This window comes from Phocoena phocoena, chromosome 19 (genome assembly GCF_963924675.1).
Source record: "Phocoena phocoena chromosome 19, mPhoPho1.1, whole genome shotgun sequence".
Lineage (NCBI taxonomy): Eukaryota > Metazoa > Chordata > Mammalia > Artiodactyla > Phocoenidae > Phocoena > Phocoena phocoena.
The window spans coordinates 14,243,449-14,267,683 of NC_089237.1; the positions used below are offsets into that span (position 1 = coordinate 14,243,449).

General features: G+C 46.3%; 1 protein-coding gene across 1 annotated transcript in view; it reads left to right on the forward strand.

Annotated features, from left to right (window-relative positions):
- Positions 1-1,013: 1,013 nt before the first annotated feature.
- The window catches only part of TEX2 (testis expressed 2), a 108,743-nt gene continuing 85,521 nt past the window's right edge, over positions 1,014-24,235 (forward strand). Inside the window, exon 1 of the mRNA XM_065896699.1 lies at positions 1,014-1,072. The gene's annotated coding sequence lies outside the window, so the exon portion shown is untranslated. The remainder of the gene's footprint in view (positions 1,073-24,235) is intronic.

The following is a 24,235-nucleotide window of genomic DNA, read 5'->3' on the forward strand; positions in this document are numbered from 1 at the left end:
CAAGGCACCCTCCTGGGGTTATGACTGGGCCTGGTGATAGCAACGAGGAAGGGTGTGTTTGCCGTTGAAGTATTTAAGCATTGTCTCACCAGTCAGAAAACAAGACTGGCTTGTTGCTTCATCCCAGCCCAGGGCCCTTCAAACTCAGATCTCAGCATGACCCACTCAGGCAACTGTTCTGAGTTTCTCAGTAGGCGACGTCCAGCCCAACTAGCAAGTCTCCCAACCGTATTACTGATTTTGAGGATTAAAAAAAAAAAGTTTCTCTTTATTTTTGGCAGTTGAATTTGGATTTCATTACAATGATCGACTTGAAATACGTGCCTGAGTGTGGCTCTTGTACCACCCACAGCAGAATCGCCTCAAGGGAGGGGCGTTGAAAAATGCATACTTTCCCCAGTCCCATTCCAGACACACGGAATGTCTATTAAATATGTTTAAAAAGATCCTCCAGGGTGAGGTTGAGAATGTGTCTTTGTAAGCCAATTTCTGGGATTGGACGGGAACAGATTTGCCTGACTGCCCTCTAAACCCAAACCTGAGTTAATTTGTCAAGCGGGAGACCCTTGGTTCTCGGAGACTCAGTTTCTCCTTCTGACAGAGGTAGGTTCTGTCTCCACTTGTTGCTAGGCTGCAGGAAGAGGAAATTAATATGCAAAGCGCTGGGGAGAGCGCTGCTGCCAGGCTGGGAGAGAAGAGAAGCTCCTACCTCTCCCACACCAGGCTCTCTCCCTGGTAACCCCGCCGCCGCCCCTCTCCCCAGCCCCATGGGCGGCGGCCCCTTTAACAGACCTGACCAATCGCCCGGCCATTTCCGCCGCCGCTCCTCGGCGCACTTGTAGAGAGCTGGATTGGCCGGGCCTGGCGCGCGGCCTGTTCCGCCCCCGCCGCCCTCTGGTTGGCGGCGGCGGCCGCGGGTGCGGGGCGGGTCCGCCGGCGGGGCGGGGCGGCCGGTGGCCCGGGGGCGGGCTGGCGGCAGGACTGTGGCCCGATCCCGAGCCGTAGCGGGAGCTGCGGCGGCCGTGGAGCACGGGCGCCGGCGCAGTACAATGAGGCAGCCAGTGGATCCGGGGTGAGCGCTCCCGGGGCCGGGTGGGGCGGTGGGGGGAACGCCCGCCGAGAAGGCTCAGGCTCCTCAGGTTCCGGGGTACGGTCGGGGGCCGGCGGCCGTTGGTGCGGCGGGGCGCGGGGGTCCGGCCCCCACAGGGCCCCGCCCCGCTGTCATGGTCTAGGTTAAGTTGACAGGGGCGCCTACCCGCGACGCCCCCGGGCGCACCCTTCTTTCCTTTGGGGCAGTGTGGGGCGGTGTGGGCTTGACCCCGCCGGAGGTGCCCTCCGGCCGGTCCCCGCAGCCTGCGGTCCACGGGCTCCGGGTTTGGCCCCGTCCGGGGAGGACCGTCCGCAAGCAAACTAAGGGAAAACAGCTTGTAATTTTGTGAATGGGGCCCCGGGTTCCTGCCGCCCCCAGCGCTCACGTTGCGAAATGCCTGGAAGTCGAGAACCGCAGTTACTTTTACGCGGATATTTTAGAGGCTCTCTGCGCCTCGGGTTGTTTTTCTCTAGCTTCTGGAAATCGTGGGTGGCAGTGGGTGGTTTGCGTGCCTTAGACCTGAGGCGGCGGCGTCCCGAAAGCCGGGGGTTTGGAAGGTTAACAAGTGACATTGGGCTGAGGCCTAATGCCAGGTGCCGTGCCCCAGAGCTCGGGTGTGACGGCGGAGGTTGTGCTGCCGGGGAGCACACGAATGAAGCGGTGGGACCGGGGATGGACTGAACCGTCGGCTTCAGCTCCGCCTCGCACGCTGCCCAGAATGCACGGCTGACGCGGGAGTCGGTGCAGGGGAGTTTTCCCCTTTTGAAAATGGTTTTTGGAAAACTTAGCCCCTAGGTGGGTTGATGGTTACTTAAACCATCTGTTGTTATGGTTACACGGCAGCCAATGTAAGGGCAAAGTCTGTTTCCACCCTCGCTCTTCCTCCAAAGCTGTGAAGTACTTTGTCACTACGTCTTAATCGACGCTTCCCAGGGAGGGCATACTTTTTCAGAGTTGGAGGAAAAGCGTGGGCGCCATGAAGACAGGGGTGGTGCCATATTCATGTTTGAAGTTCTAGCTCTTGACACCAGGGCTCCTCTGCACAGGAATTGAAAAGAACCAGCCTTTCGCATGTTTTGATGGTTTTCATCAAAGGATTTAAAGGAGTCCTTTCAGGAGCCTGATGTAAGCTGGAAGGGAAACAATGAGTGACTTTTATATGGAAACCAACAAGGAAAAACGGAGGGGCAAATGATCCTTGAACTCTGGGATAGGGAGTGTTTGCAGAATCTAGGTTTTTGTGGGTTTTTCTTTTTCGATGCACAGCTTGTGAGATCTTAGTTACTAGACCAGGGATGGAACCAGGGCCCTGGGCAGTGAATGCACAGAGTCCTAACCACTAGACTGCCAGGGAATTCCCAGGAGTCTAGGTTTGTGAGTTTAGAGCTCAGTGACACAGTGAAGCTTATCTCCTAGGAGGTATTGAAAGAGCAAAAGTGCCATTTCTATCAGCTCTTACCCAACCGTTAAATCATTTCAGTATTCTTTGAAATTCTTCTAAAAGTTGGTGATTGGTCTAAACTTATGGAAAACAAGCAGCCTCCTGAGGTGATGGGGGTAGGGTGGGATTTTTGCCTTTTTTTTTTTTCCCCACTGGGCCTCTCTGGGAGTGTCAGGGAAGGCTGGGATGGGGATGGGTAGGGGGTGTATGGAGGACTGTGGGTGAACTTGACTTGCCTGCAGATTTATCTCCAGGAAAGGTGCTGTGCCTGAGAGGAAGGAGATTAACAAACTGATTCAGTTCAGATGATGGTGGTAATTGAGACAACTGCCAAGGCACCCGAGGGCTGGACAGAGGAGGGGGAAGAGAAAGTGCAGGGGTTTGGTGGGGCTGAGGGGGCTGGACCTTGTTGGAGGTTTGAAGAGCGGGTAGAATGTCATCGTGTGAGAGGACTGGAGAAATAGCTTTCGCCAAGTGTATCGTTTGTGTATTAGAGATTATGGTTTTAGAATGCTTCTGGAAAAGAAGTAGGAAAGATTATTAGGCTTTTAGGTAGAATAAATATATAGGATGTTTTGTGAACAAGTGAAATGACATGTAGTCAAAAAATATTCACTCAACTAATTTTTGTTGAGAGTTGGCTGTGTGCCAGAAACTTTGAGGCATTATGGGTATGATGGAGAAAGAAACAGGTCAAGAATTTGTTTCTACATCCATATGATTCACCTTCCCTCCGAGTCAAAGCTCTTCTGAGGATTTTCTGAAGCTCTTGAAGAAAGAAAGGGGAGAAATGCACAGAATATTAAGTAAGAACAAAACAGAACAATGGGGAAATTCTTCCTGCTGTAGATCACTTTTGGTATCAAACTGAATCTTCCAAGACTGGTTTTCTGTGTCAGGTTTGGTATCTCTTCATCCTCATATCTATTGACCAGTGTCTTTTGATAGTGTTAAGTTGTCTCTTTTTTTCCCTTTCCCCTGTCAGTTAGTTTATTGAGACGTTTGGAAGTTCATCAGCTGTCCCTGTCCTCCAGGTGCTTCCAGTTCATTTTCTTTGCCTGAGTGTCCCTCAGGGTCTGCTTTCTCCTGTCTAATCCTTATTCTCTCCTGAGTGTCCCACTTGGGAATTGCTGAGGTCACAGGGAATTGTTTGTTCCTTGATTCTGTCCCAAAGCAGAAGGTGGCTAGTATAGAAAAGAGCATTTGTTGAATTCCAGCTCTGCCATGTGCTGCTTTCTCTGTTTGTATATATATCCTTTCCCATCCTTGAGCAGCCCTCTAAGTGAGCTAGATGCTGGTAGCCTCAATTTACAGGAGAGGAAACAGGCTCAGAGCAGTTCAGTAAATTTCCCAGGGCAATAAGCTGGTTAGATAGTGGAACAAGATTGTATTTTTTTGGCCGTACCACACGGCTTGCGGGATCTTAGTTCCCCCACCAGGGATTAAACCCAGGCCCTCGGCAGTGAAAGCACAGAATCCTAACCAGTGGACCGCCAGGGAATTCTCTGGAACAAGAATTTCAGTCTATGACTTTCTGATTCCAAATGTGCTTTTTCCATGGTACCACATTGCTTTTCCCAGAAGAAGGATGGCCGTTTATTATAGTCTAGCACAGTGCCTTCTTGGACACATGAAAGGTCAGGTTCAGAGAAGTCCAGAGAATTGCCGCAGTTAATGTGCTCATGGTGGAACAAGAGTTAGCACCATCGTGTCCTGCCTCTCTGCCCGGTGTGTTTTTGGGTAATTCATGTGGCTCTCAAGAAATCTGAGTTTACTGCCATGAAAAGTTGACCAGACTTACCAGGTATGTATCCCAATGCTTCCACTTATCAGCTCCGTGACTTTGGGCAATTATTTTCTCTCTCTGTGTACCTCAGTTTCTTTATCTGTAAGTGGGACAATATTCACATTTCAACAATGCTAAGACAGTACAGTTTGTCTCATCTTAACATTTCTGAAAAGTATCTTATAATCTATGAGGTCTTAAGTTGTAGTTGGCAGTAACTCCCTTTTCCGTACGTAAAATAATGGTGTCATAGTCAGTGGGGTTCTAGGTCATATGAACCACGGTAGTACATTCTTTATCGGTAGTTGTGAGGATTACATGAAGTCACTGGTGTGTCTGGCACAGCGTGAGCACCCAGTAACAGTTGCTCCTGTCGGATGACAGAACGTATGGTTAACTGGTAGGTGGCTCTGGGGAAAAGCTAGGGAGCATCTCGTAAGATTTGCCACTTGGAGCCCAGGCAGTAATCCATGGTCTGTGGGCTGGAGGAACGTTTTTCAGTTTGCGTGAAGCTCTGTCCTTTGGCTGACTCTTGTCCGCGTGAGAAGCATTGACTTCAGGAGCTAACCAGCCGTGGACAGACAGCTCCCTTTGTCCTGCCTGTTCATTGAGTTCTTTGTCAACTTTAAATCCCAAGTTAAAAATAACTATCGTGGGCTTCCCTGCTGGCGCAGTGGTTGAGAGTCCACCTGCCAATGCAGGGGACGCAGGTTCGTGCCCCGGTCCGGGAGGATCCCACGTACCGGAGAGCGGCTGGGCCCGTGAGCCATGGACGCTGGGCCTGCGCGTCCAGAGCCTGTGCTCCGCAATGGGAGAGGCCGCAGCAGTGAGAGGCCCGCGTACCACAAAAAAAATAAAAATAAAAAAATAACTATTGTTATAAGAAGTTTGGAAATGTAGGCTGATGTGAATACTCTTATACGTGAATTTTAAAGCACCTCAAGGTTCTATGCAAGATTCCATGTTGCCTCTTGCCAAACTCCTTGTAATGCTTAATTGCATTGTGTGAAGTGTCTGTGAGGTGCCATTCATCAGAGGGATGATAGGAGGTCATGAAATCACAGAAACCCTGGGTTTCTGAGTGAGCTAGAGAGAGCACTGCAGTTGGTATTAAGAGACCTGTTTCCAGTCCTGGGGGTTTATCCTGTTATTATGTGTGTCTTGGGCACATCATTTCCCTATTCTGGATCTTGAGGGTCTCTTCCAAAATGAGGACTTGATTTCTTAGTCTCCTCCCCCACACTCACTCCAATACAGTGTCATAGATTATGTGAGTTTATGAATCTAAGGATCTGAGAAATTAAATGGTTGAAAGGAAATGAGTCTGAAGTCTCAGGTCGATGTTTGTGCTAGCGCTTTTGTAAAGAGAAAAGAACGGGTAGGTGATAACCATATGAGTAACCATCATTTATGGAGAATTACTGTGCGCACCGTTCCTACTTTTAAACCTCATCCTATGAGTAGTAGAGACTAGTGTCAATCTTATTTTAAGATGAGGTAACTGAGGTTCAGAGAAGTTAAGTAACTTGTTCAAGATCACACAGCAAGGACAAGGGCTTATAGCTGGGACTAGAACTCAAGCTTATGTTGCTCCCCAATATGAGTTCTGTGGTTGTTTCAGATGCACCCTGCCTCATTTTGGAATCTTCTGAAGCCATGTGCCCTGGAAGTTTTACCAGTTTAAAAAGTGAGATTTTCCTCTGCTTTGGGGTCATGCATTCCTAGTCTTTTATTGTGTACTGACCCCTGTTTAAATTCTGAGTTCTCATTCAGAACATCTGCTGCGTATTGGGAGAACTTTGTTAAACCTAAGGACGAACTCTATGGGAGTTGCAGAAGACTTAAGTCCTCTTTGGTTTTTCTTTGGTGAACAAAACCACAGGCCAGGTCACTGTGAGCACAGGTGGGACTGTTGAGAGAAGAATCTGACCTTTCTGTGAGGAAGCTGGTGGGGTGGGGAACAGGGTGGGCTTTGAAACAACGAGGTAACCTTTGTCTGTTGGGTTTGCTTGGAAGATTGGTTCTAAGGGCTTTACCCCCAAGACGATGATTGGAACTAACACACTGAGCCCCTCCTGGCTTATCCTAACAGTTGAGAATGGAACTGGGCAAGAGGAGCCCTCTTCAGTCACCACCTTATTTAGGATTTGAGATTTAAACCCACCGCTTGGATTGCTCCCGCAAATAACCTTTCAGAATCACAATAGGCATTTCATGAGAGTTTCATTTCACGTTTGTTACTTAAAGCTGACATAAGCTGGCCAGTTCTCTTACTCAATTTTAAGTCCTTTCTTACACCTAATGTTGTTTTTTAAGCAGTGTTCCTCAAGATGGTTCTGTATATCATGTGGGGCTTGAAATATAAAATTTAAAAATCTTTCCACTGAAAGGACTGACTGAACTGTGATTATCACTCATTAAACAAGTATCTGTGCGTCTGCTGGAGCCAAGCATTGTGCTTGGCATTGGAAATCCAATGGGGAGCAAAACAGATGTGTTCCCTGCTGACACATAGCACATTACGTAGTCTAGACAATAAACAAGTCAGCAGACGTGTGCATTATATATATTAAATTGTGATAAGCGCGAAGTCTCCTTCCTCTGAGGAAAAAGAACAGGCCCTGAGAAAGAATAAAGGGAAGGAGGCCAGCAACTGGGAGTGTTGGGAAGAGCACCTCAAGGGAGGGAGCAGTGTGTGGCAAGTCTGGCTTCAGGGGAGGAGGGCCTGAGAGGAGGGGATGAAGATGGGAGAGGCAGGTGCATCACAGAGCAGAGGGGAGGGGCTGGGGCTCAGAGCCGGACACTGCTTGAGGCACCTTAGGAATTTCTTACAAGGGTTTGCTGACTCACAGGCGGTGGGGAACTTGGCCTGGAGGGGATGAGCTTCTGTTCTGGGTCCACATTTCCCATCATTCTGTGTGCAAACCACAGGGCAGTAGGTAGGACTGAAGTGGCTCCTGTGCACGTCCACTGGAGTCCGCTGGAGGCATCTTACTGTGGCTCAGTGTGGGACAGCCTGTAACGTGCTAACCGTCAGCCGGCACCTGGGCGGTGGGTGCAGGGCTCACCTTGAAGTCAGGGTGGACCGGAAGCATTGTTCCTCTGTCTGCAGGTGTCTGCTTTAGTGTTGGGCTGTGGGAAGTGGATTTTTAGTCTTTTTTTTCTGATAAGAGGAGGCAGAGGCCAGTGGCCTTATTATCAGGTGATCAAGCATGATGGCTCCGAGTTGCTGAAAGAAAAACCCACCTGAAGGGACATGGTGTGGTGCTTTCTCATAACCATCCCACCTCCGGTCACACAGGAGGAGAATTTCATAAAACAAGTCACTGGCTTTGTTAGTTCTTGACCTGGCTTGGGAGGTTTGGTAAAATACTATGAACCCAGCCATATCAAAGTTTATAATTACCCTACAGAATATTTGTTAGAACCGATTGAATTTGTATATAATTGCATTAGTCCTTTTTTTAAAAAAGATCTATTATTCAGGAAAAAAGATTTTGAATACACGAAAGGAAAGAATAACATAACGAGCTTCGTGTTTCTGTCACTCAGTTTCAGTAACATTTTGCTAATCTTGTTCCGAGATAGTTTCACATATGAAGCATTGTTGGCGGATTTTCTGTCACAATATAAATGTATCTTTGGGATATAAAATCACATGGTAGATATGGTTCGAGAGAAAAAACTCCTGCATGTTGCATCATTACAGGACTGGTGTTAGTAGTTGAAATTCCAAATCTGAAATGAACATTTCTTGCAAGCCCCTTATAGACTTGATTATGAAAAGTAGGCACAAAATTAGATTACCAATTAATCTGTGTATTTACTGAGAATATCAACTATATTGGACAATGTGTAGGGTATATGTAAAAAGAGTAAAACAGTCTCTGTCCACATTGGCTTGTAAAATCATGGTCCCTTTCTTCCTCACAAGGAATCACAAGGTTTTATCTTCAACATTCCTGGCAAATAAAATATACACAAAGCCCTAACTATGAAACTAACTAAAAAGCACTATTTTTGTGGTTCATGTTAACTTAAATTCAGATTATAGCATTCACTTATAAAATCGAGGGGAACACAGTTAATATGTTGAAAGTCTCCATATGTTAAACTTTTGTGTATTTTTTTTTTAAGGGGAAATTCAAATCAAACAGCAAAGAACCCTGTAGCAGCACCTCTACATCTGTGCCGTCAATATGGTGGCCACTAGCCGCATGTGACTATCAAATACTTGAAAGGTGGCTAGTGCAACTGAGAAACTGAAGTTTTAATTTTAGTTAATTTTCAGTTAAATAGCTCTATGTGGCCACATTGATGGTTTTGTAAACCCTGGAGCTACACTGTTCAATCTGTATGGTAGGATAAAATCCAGCACAAACTAATTTGGGCATCAAATGGAACAGCACAGTTCACATGTAGGTCCCAAACTCAGTACGTTTTAGAGAAAAGGAGTTTGATTATGTAGAAGGAAGAACTGCTTCTTGGGGTTCATTGTCTTCCTGTAAGAGCAAGGTTTTGGCAGCTCAGACACCTGGAGAAGTTAGATTTGATGCGGGATGTCTCCTGGGGCTCAGATCTTATGAAATAAGGAGTGAATCTCCCTGCTTGTGCTGCTGTTGCATTGTGGAGGGTCTCTCAGAGGTAGATGGGAGTCTGTTGAGTGACTCATGTGAAGGTTTCTGGAGGTAGAGTGACCTCAGCCTTGGGAGTTGCATTCATTGCCAGGGGGGTTTAGAGGCTCAGAGGAGACATGCCAAGGGCCTGGCTATCTTGATCACCTTTCTATCCCCAGCACATAGTAGATGCTCAATAAATGTGTTTCAAAAATGGATGACGGTTTTTAAGAATAGGTTTAAGAGCAAATAAGAAGAGCTTTAAATTTGTCTAGAAATTTGAAAAATAGTTGCCAAAGGAAGTATGTGTAATACCAGTGAGCTGCAGAGTATATACAGCCAGTACTTTCTCCTGGAGGTAGTTGACATTTGTCTTCACTGCAAATGTAAGCTGGCTTTTATCTCATCCGTTACCAAGTGCTGTTATTTTCATCTTTTAAACGTCTCTTGAATGGTTCTCTTTCTCGCCAACTTCACTGCCACCACTCTAGTCTAAACTACCATCTTTTGGCTTCGAAGACTGCAGCAGCTGCCTCCCTCCTCTCCCCACAGCTGCTTCCTCTCCTTTCTAATCTCTTCACCCCTCTGCAGCCAGAGTGGTGTCTTAAGAATTCCCGGGCTTCCCTGGTGGCGCAGTGGTTGAGAATCTGCCTGCTAATGCAGGGGACACGGGTTCGAGCCCTGGTCTGGGAGGATCCCACATGCCGCGGAGCAACTAGGCCCGTGAGCCACAACTACTGAGCCTGCGCGTCTGGAGCCTGTGCTCCGCAACGAGAGGCCACGATAGTGAGAGGCCCGCGCACCACGATGAAGAGTGGCCCCCACTTGCCACAACTAGAGATAGCCCTCGCACAGAAACGAAGACGCAACACAGCAAAAATAAATTAATTAATGAATAAACTCCTACCCCCAACATCTTCTTAAAAAAAAAAAAATTCCCAATATAATCATGCCATGTCCTTGCTCAAAACCCTAGGAAGGCTTCCAGTTGCTCCCAGGATAAGAGCCACATTCTGAACCTGGTCTGAAAAGTGCTGCGTGATCCAGCCACTCCTGCCTCCTGCTTCAGCCTGGGCCTGTGCCTCTCTCCCCCTGGTTTATTATAGTCTAGGCACCCTTCCACTCCCAGCTGGAAGGGAGCTCTGCCTTTCAGGAACTGAGCCACCTTGCTGCTCCCTCTTCAGGAAACAGCTCTGACCCCTCACCTCGCTCCCCTTTTCTCTTTTGTCCTTTACAGCACTTCTCACTGTTGTTGTGACATATTCTTTAGGAGACATCTGCTTTTCCCCTTCCTCCAGGAGGGCAGGGACCTTGTCGATTTTGCTCATTCTTATATACCCTGTGCCTAGCTCAGTATCTGACCCATTGTGCAAGCTTCTTAAATGGTTACTGGGTGAATGAATGAATGAGTGAGTGAATGCAAGCACATTGGGAACAAGGAGGAACTTGAAGAATGCTCTTTAAAACTTGGATTTAGGGCTTCCCTGGTGGCGCAGTGGTTGAGAGTCCGCCTGCCGATGCAGGGGACACGGGTTCGTGCCCCAGTCTGGGAAGATCCCACAGGCCGCGGAGCGGCTGGGCCCGTGATCCATGGCCGCTGAGCCTGCGCGTCCGGCGCCTGTGCTCCGCAACCGGTGAGGCCACAACAGTGAGAGGCCCGTGTACCGCAAAAAAACCTTGGATTTATTGGAAGGATTGAATAGTTTTTAGAGTAGAATAACCTGGGAAGGGAACTGGCCGGGGTGGGGGTCAGGGGAGAGTCTTTGGGAATCTGTTGTTGGAGCTGTCCAGTGGGCTTAGCAGTGTCTTACAAGAGAAGTATGTCTGTGCCCTTGTCACAGACTTGAAAGGCATTTGCCTGTGAAGTTGCAAGGGTGGCCCTCCTGTCTGGCTTCCTATCCCAGCCCTCAGGAGGCATCACCCTCACTGAGTGTGTGTCCTTAGTAGCACGGGTCTCCAATTTGAGACCTCAGGGTTAGAGTCTTCCATATGCAGCCCACAGTCAGGGATGTAGTAGTCTTTTTTTAAAAATTTTGCTTATGTTTGGCTGCATTGGGTCTTTGCTACTCTGCGTGGGCTTTCTCTAGTTGTGGCGAGCAGGGGCTACTCTTTGCGGTGCGCAGGCTTCTTATTGTGGTGGCTTCTCTTGTTGTGGAGCACGGGCCCTAGAGCGCATGGGCTCAGTAGTTGCGGCACACGGGCCCAGTAGTTGTGGCTCGCAGGCTCTAGAGTGCAGGCTCAGTAGTTGTGGTGCATGGGCTTAGTTGCTCCTCAGCATGTGGGATCTTCCCGGACCAGGGATCGAACCTGTGTCCCCTGCATTGGCAGGCGGATTCTTAACCACTGCGCCACCAGGGAAGTCTCAGGGATGTAGTAGTCTTCCTCTCTTTCTAGAGAGTCAGGATTCTGCCCTGTTCATATTTGCAGTGGGAGGGAATTCTAGTTGTGCCTTGGCGGGGAAGAGACTTACAGCTATTGGGAAGAATGGAGGCAGCTGTGTGTAGACCTGGCCCTGCAGCAGGTGAGACTTGCCCTCTTCCTGAGCCGACTTCTAGCTGAGGGGAGGACTCTGCTGGTGCTCATCAGATCCTCCTGTCATGTGGGAGGGACTCGTAGGAGAAACCTGGGTCTTCACCAGAAACTTTGAATTTCTGAATAGGAAATGGAAGGACTTGGCAGAGACAGTGGTTAAATTTCTTCTACAACTTGTGATTCTGAAAGAGAAAACTGATATGGGATGTCTCTAGCTGGTTTCCTAGGCAACACGTTTTTTTGTTTTTGTTTTTGTTTTTATTTTTGGAAGGAAGGGTCTGGTTCCCTAGACCAGAGCCTCTGATAACCAGAGGGGAGGTATTTCATGGAGGCCAGAGTGATGTTTTCTGGGAGACTTGCAAACCTGGTTAAGAAGGCTTTAAGCTGATTGGGCTTCCCTGGTGGCGCAGTGGTTGAGAGTCCGCCTGCCGATGCATGGGACACGGGTTCATGCCCCGGTCTGGGAAGATCCCACATGCCATGGAGCGGTTGAGCCTGTGAGCCATGGCCGCTGAGCCTGCATGTCCGGAGCCTGCGCTCCGCAACGGGAGAGGCCACAACAGTGAGAGGCCCGCGTAACGCAAAAAAAAAGAAGGCTTTAAGCTGAATATTAAGGAGACAGGAAAATTGCAGAACCAGAGACCTCAGAGACCTGGGTGACTTAGCAGCAGTGTCGACACCGAAGTGGAGCCTAGGAACTCCAAGTGGGAGCTAGCAGCAGAGCTGGTTGAGAATGCCCCTGTCGGAGGGTGTGCAGGTGATGGCTCCGTGCCCTGGAAACCTTAACAGCACAGCCAAGTAAATATGACCTGGCGGAGGGAGGGTTAGAATAGAGCAAAGTAGTGTGGGTATACCTGGCTCCAAAAGAAAACCCTATGAGAGATTCACTGTGTGTGCCCTGATCATGGAAGGCTGACGGGAAGTGTTTCAATTATGATGGAAGGAGCAGAGGGCAGGTTATTTCACCTTAGGACTCTGCCTGCCAGATTGAGGGGCAATGATTTTTCTTCATAGACAGATTTTAAAACAGGAGACCCTCGCCCCTGGCAGGTGTAGTAGACCAAGCAGATGTTTGTTAAGGTGAATTCCATGCAAAGTGGACCATGTGGTAGATTCTACCTTGCTGATAATTTTACCTCTGAGAGCAGGTAGAGGGAAGTGGGTGTGTGCGGGGTGGGGGTGGGGGTCCTGCTTGGACCTAATGATGACAAATAAGGAAGAGCCGGTTGACGTTGAGGATGGGGTAAAGCCATGCAGAGTACAAGGGGGCCTGTGGCTGCAGCCAGCAACAGGCAGAGAGCTTGGTTCAGGGGAGGCGGGCTCCACAGCGCCTGCTCTTCACCCTGCGGTCACTGGGGTGAGCATCTCCTACTTTATTTTGTTGCTTCCTTTGATAAAAATGACGGACCTCCTTCTCACCTGAGCTGGAACTGGAGACATTGTTGTGTACTTAATATCCAGATGCTTGTTACAAATGACCTCTGGAGCATTAGCCCATGGCAGTGACTACTTTGATGTGGCCTCTGCTTGGTTTCCCATCCTACTGTCCAGCCCCACCCCACAGAGTTAGGAGCAGAAACTCCAGTGCCTGTGCTAGGAAGTCTGAAGGGAGCTGTCCTAGGGGAAGGCGGAGCTGCCGGCTCTGGCTAAGCTCACAGGCAAGATCGAAGCGGAAAATAAGTCAAGAGTAGTAGAAAACCCAGGGGAAAGGAGTTGCTTTTGTTTTAATTTCCCAAGGTAGGCTAATGTCTGTGGGGAGATGATGAGTGATATTCGATCCTGATAGTAAAGCAGGAACATTAATTTTTTTTTTTAAGGCTAAAACTCCCAATAGAAATGACTGTTGATCATGCTCCAAGCCAGAGACCAAACTCATTGGGTCAGCCGAGCTTTTGTCTTCAGGCTTGACTGTGACCAACAGGGGTGTAGGCAGAAGCTTAATAGCCTGCGGTGAATGTTATTTCATGAGGTCTGATCTGTGGTACGAAAATCTCATGGAAGGAAAAAACACAATTTGAGTTTCTGGATTAGGTGATGAGTTGTTTTGACAGCACAGGTAACAAGTACAGGGCCCAGGGTTTTCTGGGGCAGATGGTCAAGAGGTTCTTCCAACTATTTGAATTTATAATGCCAGAGTGTTAATCTCAAAAATTAAAATGTAATACATGTTTAAAGTATATACATTTTGACCCGCAGCTTAGAAGAAATCTTGCAGAAATTGCAGACTTAACTGTTTTCTGAAACCTTGCTCTACTGGGCCTGATAAGAATTTTTGACATTTTGTGTTATCTGTCAGAGTTGGCCTGGTAACTTCCATTTCCCTCCCCAGAAATGCTACCCTGCTCCTCCTGGGCTCCTCCCAAGCACTGCAGTGGGGTCCCCTGGCCTCTTACCCACCTCCATGCTAAGTAAGCACAGAGCAGGTGGGCACTGTTGATTGGTTAGTGTTGAGTGAGATGGGTGCTCAAGCTAAGGAAGAAAGGAGTGCTTTTTGGCCACATTTTTTCCGTTTTAGGAGTTCTTTTATACAGGTGACCAAATTGGTATTTAAAATGGGAATGAGAGGCTTTGGTTTCTTGTTTTTGCAGTGATGAGGCAGGGGCAGGTACGTGGTTCAGCCTTGTCGGTTCCTTTTCCTGCCTGTGGTTGTAGGGCTTACATCAGTATCTCTCAGTGGTGTGATGCTGTTGCTAAGGGACTGAGTGGCCCTGCCAGACGAGCAGGAAGCCTGGAAACTGGCTTTGGAACCCCTCATCCAACCACCGTGATGATTTCAAACCAGATTCTTTGAGGCTTGAGAAAGGTCTCGTCAAATAGGTTATCCCCATAGTGAGTTAATATGGGCTGGCTCTCCAGTGATCCCTTGATCATTCAGCAGATGACACTGCTTAGAAGACAGTGGCTGTGCCTGGGGACTGTCAGTGAGCAGGTCCAGACTCTTGAAGTGAGAGTCAGTCTTCTGTGAATCTCTTAAAGGAAGTCCTTACCCACTTTGCCATTCCTTTTAAGGAAGGCCTTTGAAGAATCTTAAAGCAGGTATTTGAATAACATTAAACATGATAAATTCTTAATTATAAAGTGGTTAGTTAGATTCCTTTCTCCTGGGTTAATAGTTTATAAGTCAACATGCCAGTTTTTCTTTCTTTTTTAACTTACGTAAGCACTTTTATGTTTTGGAATTTTCGTTTGTTTTTTCGATTTTTTGGTTATTTGTGGAGTGTCTAGAAAGTAACCAGCTATTTTCTCATTAACGTCTTGGTTCCAGGAGTAAAAATCCTGGCGAAGCTTTGGGAGGCCCTAGATGACTGTCATCTTCCTAGAGCAGGACCTGACCCTGCTCTCTGTCTCCTGCCCTGTCCGGACTGCCTACAGCCCACGCACCCACCATCCAAAGGGGTGTGGATCAAAACACCACCCTCTTACTCAAAACAATGCAGTGAGTTCTTTGAGTCAGGGTTTTTAACTTTGGGCAGGCGAAGGGAGAAGTCTTTGTCTTCCCGCAAATTGAATGTGAAATCTTGTGGGTATTTGTGTATGTGCATTTGGCTGCAGTGGCAGTGACAGTGGTGGCAGTGGGGTGGGGTCTTTGATGTTCATCAGGCTAAGTTACAGAAGAACTCCAGCTCTAAAGTTTCTTTATGTCTTGTCTAAAAAGCTCTGAAGCCAGCTTTTTAGACTGGAGGGACTGATTCACAGTAGGGGGAGAACCTAGAACAAGGGCTGCAGGGTCCTAGCTGGTGGGAGCCCATGTGTGCAAGCCTGGCTTCTCCTCACCAGTCATCATGCCAGGCTCTCTATTCCTGGACCCCTGAGATTCTCTTTCCTCACTACTGGCCTCTTGCCCCTCCTCAAATCCCTAAGATATCCTTTGTGGGAGAGCACTGGATAAACTTGTCCTCTGAGCCAGGTATCTTGCACCATGATATTTTCTCCTTGGTTTCCTTAGTCAGTTTCTTTTGATCAATGACCCAGTCGCCCCCTGCCCCCCCACCCAAGTTCTCACAGGGCTTCTCTTTTCATTTTTCTTGGGTTTATCTCTTTTATACCATCTTCTCCTCCTCCTCCTCCTCCATTTTTTTTCCTTAATGCATTCTAAGCTAATCTGTACCCTCTCATGGGCTTTCTGTTAAGTCTGGTAATTATTTTATTTTATTTTTTTCTTGCGGTACGCGGGCCTCTCACTGTTGTGGCCTCTCCCGTTGCGGAGCACAGGCTCCAGACGCGCAGGCTCAGCGGCCATGGCTCACGGGCCCAGCCACTCCGCGGCACGTGGGATCCTCCCGGACCGGGGCACGAACCTGCATCCCCTGCATCAGCAGGCGGACTCCCAACCACTGTGCCACCAGGGAAGCCCACGTCTGGTAATTCTTGTCTGCCACCAGAAAGGGGACCCTGAAGTAGAAAGAGGACTGGGAATCTGGTCCTTGCAACCCTGTGACTCTGCCCCTCCGGGGAGTGCCTTGGGGTCTCAGCTCACCGTTTCTAGCCTGGAAGTCCAGCGATCTGCTCTTGCAGCCTCTGACTGGTCAGGAACCCACATCTGGCATCACCGTCACTGGCTCCCTTCTTTCCTTGTGGACCTCATGTGTATCCTATGTTGTGAGCTCTGCTCATGAAAGTAAGATTCTGTTTTATATTCCTTATTCCAATTTTGCCAGAGGCAGAAAAGACAGAAGGTGTTGCTTTCAGAAAGACCATTCTTCTAGGGGCAGGCCAATATATAAGACAACACTGGTGACAGGTGTGCATTATTATAACAGAACCCTGTCAAATTTAAATTACAGTCAAAGATGGTCATCTTCTACCTTTGGTAGTTTGTTTCTTCCCCTCTCGGAATTTCTCCCACAGTGTTCTGGGGGCTCAGGGATCTGGCCCTGAACAGGGTTTTGGAGGAGGGGCTTCTGCTACTTCTGAGGATTCATGAGCCCTTTGGCAGCACAACACCTTCGCGTGAAGGTGGGCATGTGATCCGGAGGCTCTGCCCAGGAAACCAGATCTCTTAATTGATAGAGCCACCTCATGAGCTAGTAATGCAAGCTGTTGGGAATTACAAAAAACCTACTGTGAAATTCATCTAAAATTAATGAAGAGTCAGCACTCTGGATTTTAAATACAGAGGAAGTTATGGCCTTGGCTTTCAGTTTCCCGAGGGTGGATTATTTCTTGCCAGTCTCTAAGCCTTCAGCTGGCTTTCCTTCTCCCCATTGTGCCTGTGACTCTAGTCGGTTTACATCCCTCCTCCTCTGACACAGACCCATGTTAATGGAGAGCTACCAAAAAATGCAGTGCATTCCCAAATCAATTGTTTGGGATTATCCATTGCACTTTTCTTTTCCATGAACACAGAGAAGTGAAAGGTCTAGTGTATTTAAAGAAAACAATAAAACGTGTGGAAAACAAAAACTTGGGAGTGAAAACCAGCTAGATGAATAGAACACGTCTGCTTTTCCTGACTTCGATTTTTTAAAAAGGAGCACTGTTCAATATTTCATTTGTATGTCAGCATGTGAAGCTCTCTAGACCAGCGCTTACATATACCATGATAAATGGCTGAGGTATTTTGAGGCTAAAATATTTACTACTTTGGTGACATGTACTTTACAGGCATCCCACCCCCCTTGATTTAATAGGAAGGATCTCTGGTCTGTATGTGCTTTTATGTGGCTTGAAAAGGAACTGAATATTCCATTTATATAGATTTCAATTAGGATAATGTCTTTGACACATCTCACAATGGTATCTTTTCTAGACTCTTAAGATAGAATTGTCAAATTATGGCAAACAGAATTAGAAATTATTTTGAAGTTTTCTCAGCAGATTGTAATTTCTCCTTCTGTGCATGTAGTCATTCTGGAAATAAGAGCGTAAAGGTACCTTTTTCTAAAATTTATTATTTTCCAAATACAATGGTACCTTTTGGTTTAGAAAAAATGGTAGAGGGAGATTGTAGTCCGGGAGAGCAAGCAGAAAATAGGCATTTTCAGCCTTTTATTGTACCTTTGGCCACATTTTGGAAGAAAGACCAAAAATTGCCATATATGTGAAAGAACAGTGGTAACCGGGTAGACTTGAAATGAGAGTGATATTTGAGAGTAACAAGGTCACTTTCTTCCCTGGCTTATAGGAACAAAGAATGTGTGATCACAGCGGGTCCAGCAGCCAGGGCTGGTAGGAGTGGAGAGTTCATGTAATCTGTAGGATATTTAAATTTATATGATATTTAAGTTTCCATGTTAGAAAAAGCTCATAGAGAGCAAGTTTGTTAAAACAAAAATAAAAAGTAATTTTTATAAATAGAAGGGGGAATGTACAAGTATTAATTCTTACAGGATGTTGAAAATTTTTAAATGTCTAGGACACAGTATGTTGAGGGAGCCAGAGATCAGTGGGACAGTGACTTCAGGGTTACTTTTTTTTTTTTTTTTTTTTTGCGGTACGCGGGCCCCTCACCGCTGCAGCCTCTCCCGCTGCGGAGCACAGGCTCCAGACGCTCAGGCCCAGCAGCCATGGCCCATGGGCCCAGCCGCTCCGCGACACGTGGGATCCTCCCGGACCGGGGCAGGATCCCGCGTCCCCCACATCAGCAGGCAGACCCTCAACCACTGCACCACCAGGGAAGCCCCAGGGTTAGTTTTTGATGTAGAAACGCTCAGTTGAAGAAAAAACTTGCCCAGGAGGAAAGTTTCTATGGAGATGTGCCCTGCATCTTGAGTGATGTCCTGAAGCATTGAAGACTCAACATTAATTTTGATCTTTCTTAGGAAGCTGGATAAAATAATGTGTTTCTGAGAAAAAACAGTTATTATGAAGTGTCACAGCCTTGCAGTGAAAAATGCCAACATCCAAGAGTCCAAAGCAAATTCAAGAATCAGCATCCTGAGTGGAGACCTCGCTGACTTGCTGTCTTGATCTCAGAGGCTGCATTAACAGTGAGCTCCTGCAGGCTGTCGTTGGGAACCCCGGGAATGTGAGGGATCTGCACCCGCAAGAGGAGTGTGGCAGCTGGTCCTCCGGATTCCTCGGATTCCTCCTGGGAAAAAGTGTTTGACGCCAGACAGTTCCCAGCTTGATAGAAACCAGAGGCGGCTCTGAGAAACTTTGGTTTCCCAAAATAATCCAAAGGAAAAAGTTTCACCACCCTTTAAAAGAGTGGTGTTCTAACTTCCTTTGACATACACCCCTTTTGAGCCTCTGAACACTATGAGGTCTCTCTAGAAAACCACACATGTACACACAGATCAATATTGCATGTAGACATAAGAACCCTTGGTTTACAATAAGATGCAAGTTTTTGGAGAGAATTTTAGAAAGGAGTTTGCTGCTGTTACACAATTTTTCATTGGAGGGTTCAGGCTCTTGCTTGAAAATGTACCTTGTGGGTTGTTGGACAGTAAGTTTGAGCAGGGCTGGAACCTGCAGCCAGGCCTCATTCTGAGAAAGTCATGCGATCTGAGAGTAGTGCTTCTGGAAGGTGCAGCTCCCTGCTCCCCTCCAGAGCTGGGGCCCAGTATTTTCCATTAGGGGATTTGGGGAGAAGGTTCTTTTTGTCTAAGGGCAGTTTTGTTATGTGGAAAAGCAGCCAAATCTGCATTTATTTCCCTGGTTATTTATATGTGTTTTCCCTTAGAGTGAAAAGACTGATACAGCCTTTGACCCAGTGGGTTTGTAGAACTTGAAGTTAATTTGTTAAGTAAATCACTTGTTAGATTAGTTTTAAAGGAGGCATTGCCTGATTTATTATGGCATAACATGATTTCAGAATTCTCCCATTTGAGAATATGTTTTTAAGAAAGTACCTTGAGAAAACCGCATATATCGGATTTGTGTCCTGCTTTCAAATCCGTTGCTGCACTTCCCAACAGCCCTCCCGTATGAGACAAGCTGGGAGTGCGGTGATTCTGACACAAGGGCAGGCCCTGAAGCCACAGGTCTGCAGTCCTGCTGGTGGCAACAGCTCTTTGATTTCCACTTCTGAACCCCTGGTGGATGGTGACTTGCAGAGGAGCCTTTATTTATGCCATCAAGGTCTAAGAACTCACCACCACTCAGTATTCCCCCTTTTCCTGAAGGATCCTTATCTTTGACACAGCATCCAGATTAGAATTTCAGTTTCCTAAAAGAAATGCGTTTTCCGAGCAGAAACAACATTGTACAGAGTGGTCCTGTGACAGGAGAGGGACCATGCCTGCAGTCCTCAGCTAGGAAGGCCTGTATTCCTGGGAAAGGTATTACTCAGTAGAGATGATCTGGGTTTTAAGTTAGATCTCACTTGCTCATGGCAACAGTGTTGTAATATGTTACATTCAGGAGCTAAAACCTGATGCCCAATTTCTAAAAAGATACTCAATTGTAAATGATATAATTGATTTATCTTCTGTACTATATGGAATTTTCTGAAAAGGACATAAACAGGTTACTTAGGTGTTATATGCAGTGTTTACTCATTCATTCAACCAGTAAATGTTTTAAGTGCTGACTCTGTACAAAACTGGGGACACAGCAGCGAATAAACTATGTTTCTGCCCACCTAGAGATATATTCTGTGGAGCAAACAAGTAAGTAGCCATATAACACAGCGTTCTGAAAAATAAAGAGAATAAGGGGATGGGGAGACTGTTCTTTTAGGAGAAGGTGGCCAAGAAGGTCTTTCTGAGGAGGAAGCGTTTGAGCTGAGTCCTGCCATTATTTTTACTGCAACAAATTTGGGGGAATAACAGTTGTCTTTGAGCCCATGGAATTCAGTGAGACTTCTTTGCAGAGATTTTGACTGATTAATTTGAAGGACCTTTTGAAGAGTCAGGACTTCGGTGTCAGTGACCTTTGGAGAGAATGATCTGGCCTTATCTGGTTTAGTGCCCTCTTTTTCTTACTGTCAGTTTTCCTGTGACAAGAACAGGAGGAGAGATGAAGTTGCCTCTTGGCTGAGGTTCAAAGCAGACTGAGCATCTCCCTGCTTGCTCTCCCGTTGGCTTCAAGCTCTGCCACTGAATCTAGCTTTCTGATGTTATGTGTGCCCAGTGGTCTTTAAAATGCATGAGCCCATTTGTTTATTTTTGTTTTTGTTGCCCTCACCTAGGGAGACAGATCTAAAAGACTGATGTCAAAGAGTGTGTTGCCTATGTTTTCTTCTAGGAGTTTTATGGTTTCAGGTCTTACATTTAAGTCTTTAATCCATTTTGAGCTTATTTTTGTAGATGGTGTAAGAAAATGGCCCAGTTTCAGTCTTCTGCATGTAGTTGTCCAGATTTCCCAACACCATTTATCGAAGAGGCTATCTTTTCCCCACTGTATACTCTTGCCTTCTCTGTCGTAGAGTAATTGACCATATAAGTGTGAGTTTATTTCTGAGCTTTCTGTTCTGTTCCATTGATCTATATGTCTGTTTTTGTGCCCGTACCATACTGTTTTGATTATTATAGTTTTGTAGTTTAGTTTGACATCAGGGAATGTGATACCTCCAGCTTTGTTCTTCTTTCTCAAGATTGCTTTGGGTATTCGGGGTCTTCTGTGGTTCCATACAAATTTTAGGACTTTTTGTTCTAGTTCAGTGAAAAATGCCATTGGTATTTTGAGAGTGATTGCATGGAATCTATAGATTTTGCACAGTGAGGGAAACCATCAACAAAGTGAAGAGGCAGCCTACTGAATGGGAGAAGATGTTTGCAAGTGATATATTTGATAAGGGGTTAATATCCAAATTATAATTAACTTAATATTAAAAAACAATCTGATTAAAAAATGGGCAGAGGACGTAAATAGACATTTCTCCCATGAAGACATACAAATGGCCAACAGACACATGAAAAGATGTCAATATCACTAATCAGGGAAATGCAAATCAAAACCACAATGAACTATCACCTCACACCTGTCAGAATGACTTATCATCAAAAAGACAAAAAATAACAAGTGTTGGCAAGGATGTAGAGAAAAGGAAACCCTTGTGCCCTGTTGTTGGGAATGTAGATTGGTGCAGCCACTGTGGAAAACAGTATGGGAGGTTCCTCAAAAAATTACAAATAGAACTACATATGATACAGCAATTTCACTTCTGGGTATTTACCTTAAGAAAACCAAAAACACTAATTCAGAAAGATAATTCAAAAAGATAACATGCATCCCTACGTTCACTGCAGCATTATTACAATGGCCAAGGTATGGAAACAACCTAAGTGTCCATAGATAGGTGAATGGATAGAGATGTGTTATAGTATACAGTGGAATATTATTCAGCCATAAGAGAGAATGAAATTTTGCCATTTGCAACAACACAGCTGTACCTAGAGAGTATTATGCTGAGTGAAGTAAGTCAGAGAAAGACAAACACCGTATGATCCCACTTTTATGTGGAATCTAAAAAAATCAAACAAAACAAAACAGAAATAGATACAGAGGACAAACTAATGGTTGCCAGAGGGGAAGAGGGTTGTGGGTTGGACAAAATAGGTGAAGAGGATTAAGTGGTACAAACTTCAGTTATAAAATAAATAAGTCATGGGAATGTAATATACAACATAAGGAATATAGTCAATAATACTGGAATAATTTTTTATGGTGACAGGTTACTGGTCTTATCATGCTGCTGCCTCCATTCAAAACATTTTTTCACACGTGACATGTCAATGAACCCTACAGTTATTCCTGTTACCCCATAGTCCCAGGATACATTGATAACCGGTGTTTGTATAGGGCTGCAATTGACAGATCCATTGCCATAGACCTTCCTTTAGTCCTCAGATATCCTGTTGTTACTGTCGCCACTTGGCAGACGAGGAAACTGACTCTAAACTGGTCAAGAAAGGGAGGGTTCATATATGTATAACTGATTCACTTTGTTATAAAGCAGAAACTAACACACCCTTGTAAAGCAATTATACCCCAATAAAGATGTTAAAAAAAAAAAAAAAAGAAAGAAAGAAAGGAAGGGTTCTAGCCATGTGAGGAGAAGCCTGTACAGGAGCTAGTGTAGAATCCCTTTGACCCTCACACAGATGCGATGGGAAAAATAGACTTTATTTTTCCCATTTTGTAGAAGAAAAACTGAAGCTCAGAAAGATCATGTACCTTGCTTGAGGTCACACAGTTGGTGAGGGGCCGAGCTAGGGTTTGCACCCAGTCTTTCTGAGTCGGAAACTCATGCTCTTTCCGCCCTACCTGGTGCCTGCCTCACCTGCCTGAGGCCACCTGCCCCTTGCTCCCTTCTTCCTTTTGTAACTCCAGCTCCGCCCTCAGTGTTGCCTTAGTCACTTTGCCCAGCATCTGAGCCAGTGGCCCACCTGAGTCTGTGCCAGGCAGGGTGTCGTGAGCCGGGCTGTGGGCGGGCAGTGCCAAGTTGAGAAGAGCTGCTATCTCAGGTGCCTGGAGGGTTAATAGACTTTAAAACATTTAGTGACGAAGAGCTTTATACACACAGATACATACACACATATATGTACATACCTATACTTCCATATGCACACATACATACATAATGTGTGTGTGTATATGTGGATGTGTGTGTATCTGTGTGTATGTGTGTGTGTATCTACATCTTCATAAAAGAAAATTAAACTGTATCCCACTCTAGCATATCAAACATACATTTACACTTTTCTTTTTTTTTTTTTTTTTTTTTGCGGTATGCGGGCCTCTCACAGCTGTGGCCTCTCCCGTTGCGGAGCACAGGCTCCGGACACGCAGGCTCAGCGGCCATGGCTCACGAGCCCAGCCGCTCCGCGGCATGTGGGATCTTCCCGGACAGGGGCACGAACCCGTGTCACCTGCATCGGCAGGCGGACTCTCAACCACTGTGCCACCAGGGAAGCCCACATTTACACTTTTAAACATTGTGTAATCTGTGTACTTACTAGTTTTTATTTTTCCCCTCATTTATCATGATTCTATTTGCATATTGCCCATTTCTATATAGTGTACATACTTGTCATTTGTAAGGACTATGTAATATTTCCTGTTAGCATGCATAGAATTCTTGGTTGACCATTTGAGTTGTTAAGCTTTTGTGACCTGGCAAGGAACTTACCTTATAGCATTATTTCTTTAGGGAGATAAGTTCTGAGTTTGGCTTAAGAATAAGTGGTTTTTGTAAAATTGTTTTATAAGTTAGGGGTGGCTTATTCACCATAGTTTCAATGGATTTTGGCTGGAAACATATAGTAGACATTTGATGGAAAACAAACATTTGGTTTTTTGAGATTTGAGTTTACATCTTGATCCGAATTTTTTTTTTTTTTTTTTTTTTTTTTTTTTTTTTTTTTTGTGGTACGCGGGTCTCTCACCGCTGCGGCCTCTCCCGTTGCGGAGCACAGGCTCCAGACGCACAGGCCCAGCGGCCATGGCTCAGGGGCCCAGCCGCTCCGCGGCATGTGGGATCCTCCCGGACCGGGGCACGAACCCGTGTCCCCTGCATCAGCAGGCAGACTCCCAACCACTGCGCCACCAGGGAAGCCCTTGATCCGAATTTTATAAGCAGTTATAACTAAACCATACAAAGCCTTTTCGGGTGAGATTTATATGTCTTACCAAGTAAAACTCTTTTTAAGAAGCTGAAGCAGAGAGGATTGAATTGACAAAGACAACTCTTTAAAAATTAAGGTTATCGGGCTTCTTTGGTGGCGCAGTGGTTAAGAATCTGCCTGCCAATGCAGGGGACATGGGTTCGAGCCCTGGTCTGAGAAGATCCCACATGCTGTGGAGCAACTAAGCCTGTGCGCCACAACTACTGAGCCCGTGGGCCACAACTACCGAAGCCCTCGCGCCTAGAGCCCGTGCTC